Source organism: Propithecus coquereli, unplaced genomic scaffold, assembly GCF_000956105.1.
Source record: "Propithecus coquereli isolate 6110/MARCELLA unplaced genomic scaffold, Pcoq_1.0 Scaffold60, whole genome shotgun sequence".
NCBI lineage: Eukaryota > Metazoa > Chordata > Mammalia > Primates > Indriidae > Propithecus > Propithecus coquereli.
This window is the reverse complement of record NW_012151952.1, coordinates 1,372,337-1,374,516: the sequence shown is the minus strand read 5'-3', so window position 1 is coordinate 1,374,516 and position 2,180 is coordinate 1,372,337. Positions and strand designations below refer to the sequence as shown.

Below are 2,180 nucleotides of genomic sequence, written 5' to 3'. Positions count from 1 at the left end.
TTTGGGCAACACTGCTTCCTGAAGTGGGATGGCTGAATTTGGAAGCAGGTTGGGCTTGAGTCTGTTCCATGTGTTTCTCATCATCCTGGTTTCCCCAACCCGCGCCTGTCTGATTGTGAATATCAGGAGTGTAGGCTTCAGCCAAGATATGCCTCTGCTCCAGTCATGCTAGCTAACGATCCATTGACCTAAGCAAGTCACATGGTTCAACCCCAAGTCGGTGGGGAAGGGGAGTATATCTGCCCAAAGGGATGAGGGATGGGAGTGAAGATTTGACAAATGATGATCTAATCCATCACAGCTGGATTCCAAATGCTCATGAGCTAGGTAGACCAATTTAATCAATATCATCCAATATCAAAAGAAGTTCCCTCCAGGCCTCTGGACAACCAAACCCTTAGGAATGTGGCTGATTGGATGAGGACAGGTTCAATTCTCTCTCAAGATCTTTTCCTGCAGACCAAGTTGAAAGAAACTAGCCCTCTGGCAGAAAGGCTGCATTTGGAATTCCAAATAAAGAAAGCTAGAGCTTAGGGTAATGCACAGTGAAGCAAATGCCAACTCCAGATTCTTATTACCATTGAAAGGGATGACACCTTCAATATATCTCAAATGAAACTTTCCTTTCAAATCTGATGAGGGCTGATATATGTATATAATGTATTTGATGCAATAGACTGTTTTATATACAGTGGACCAAAAGGAAGCTTAAAACCAAAGAGAGGAGAGCTCATATGAGCACAGTGAATTCAAGGGGACACCTTAACCTGGTTTGTCAAAACAAGTTTGTAGAAGTAGTTCATAAGGAATAACATCAGGGATAGAGATGAAAGAATGCTATGGTGTAGGGAAGTCAGAAAAAAATGGTGTCTAGCTCCAGATCTACAATTAAACTGCCAGATTTTAACTGAATTGCTATTTTCTCAGCCTCAATAGTTTTATCTTGAGAGTGGTCAATAGTTGAGATTGAATTCCTAAATCTGCCCTTATACTCTGTGTAATGTGGGGCACTTTCATCTTCTGTTTCCTCATCTGAAAATAAGTACCTACTCATATAGCATTTTATGAGAATAAGTATGTAAAACATTTAAAATAGAGCCTACCAGAGAATATTCTCTCATTAAACATTAGTTTTTATTGATGTCAGCAACGTTATCATCATTTCACATTATACACGGACTTGCTCCATGGGCGTTCGTTCTTTAGATTACAAGGTTTGATGGTGTCATAAAAGGTCTGTAAACTCATTGATCATTAAGAGGCGGTATCTATGCCATCTCCCTTTGATACTAGGCAGGCCTTTGTGACTGCCTGGGGTAACAGAACATTGTAGAAGCTCTGGGTGACTGCTGAGGTGAGGTTAGAAAAGGTCCACAGCTTCTTCTGGTTTCTCTCTGGGAGCCTTTGGGTGCTATGTAAGAAGCCCAGTGATTTTGGGGCCACTGTGTAGTAAGACCATACACCGAGACCCCATGCAGAGTGAGAGATGCCCAAAATGTCCCAGGTCTGCCAGCCCAGACCCAGACACGGAGCAAAGAAGCCTTCAAGATCCCCCAGTCCCAGCCAGCACCTGATTGCAACTGCATGGCAGATTCTGTACGAGAACTGCTTAGCTGAGCCTAGCCACGCCCCAGATTCAGGGCAAAATCAGCAACTTTTATTGTTTTTAGTCACTGTTTTTCCATGATTTGTTATACACCAATAGATAATCAGATCACAGTGATTCTTCGCAGGTGACTTAGTAGCTAGCCTGGTGGAAGGAAAGAGCCAAGGCAAGCAGAAAGGAAAGCGCTCTCGCACATGAGGAAACTGAGGCTCAGAGAGGTTAAACATTTGCCCAGGCCACAGAGCTAAAAACAATGGAGATAGAACTTAAATCCAAAATTCAATGACTGATTTCATATCTATGCTCTTTTCTTAGAGACACCAAGGGTGATACTATCTCTCCTTAATTATACAAAGGAGGTATATGTATATGCTGAACACTCAAGTCTCCTACCTCTTCTTTAAAAGGGCACAGAAGAAAATTACATGAGATAGAACATGCATGATTTGTAAACTGAAAGTGCTACCATGTAGTCCGCAAAAAAAGGTAAATCTGATAGAAAAAAGCATATTGAACCAAGCATTGAACTCTACAGTGTTGACAGAGATAGTGGCTACATGGAGAGAAATCTAGG

At 41.9% G+C, this 2,180-nt stretch overlaps 1 protein-coding gene across 1 annotated transcript in view; it reads right to left on the bottom strand.

Moving 5' to 3' along the window:
* Positions 1 to 2,180, bottom strand: part of GRM7 (glutamate receptor, metabotropic 7) — a 1,039,395-nt gene that overhangs the window by 204,818 nt on the left and 832,397 nt on the right. The gene's annotated exons all lie outside the window — the stretch shown is intronic.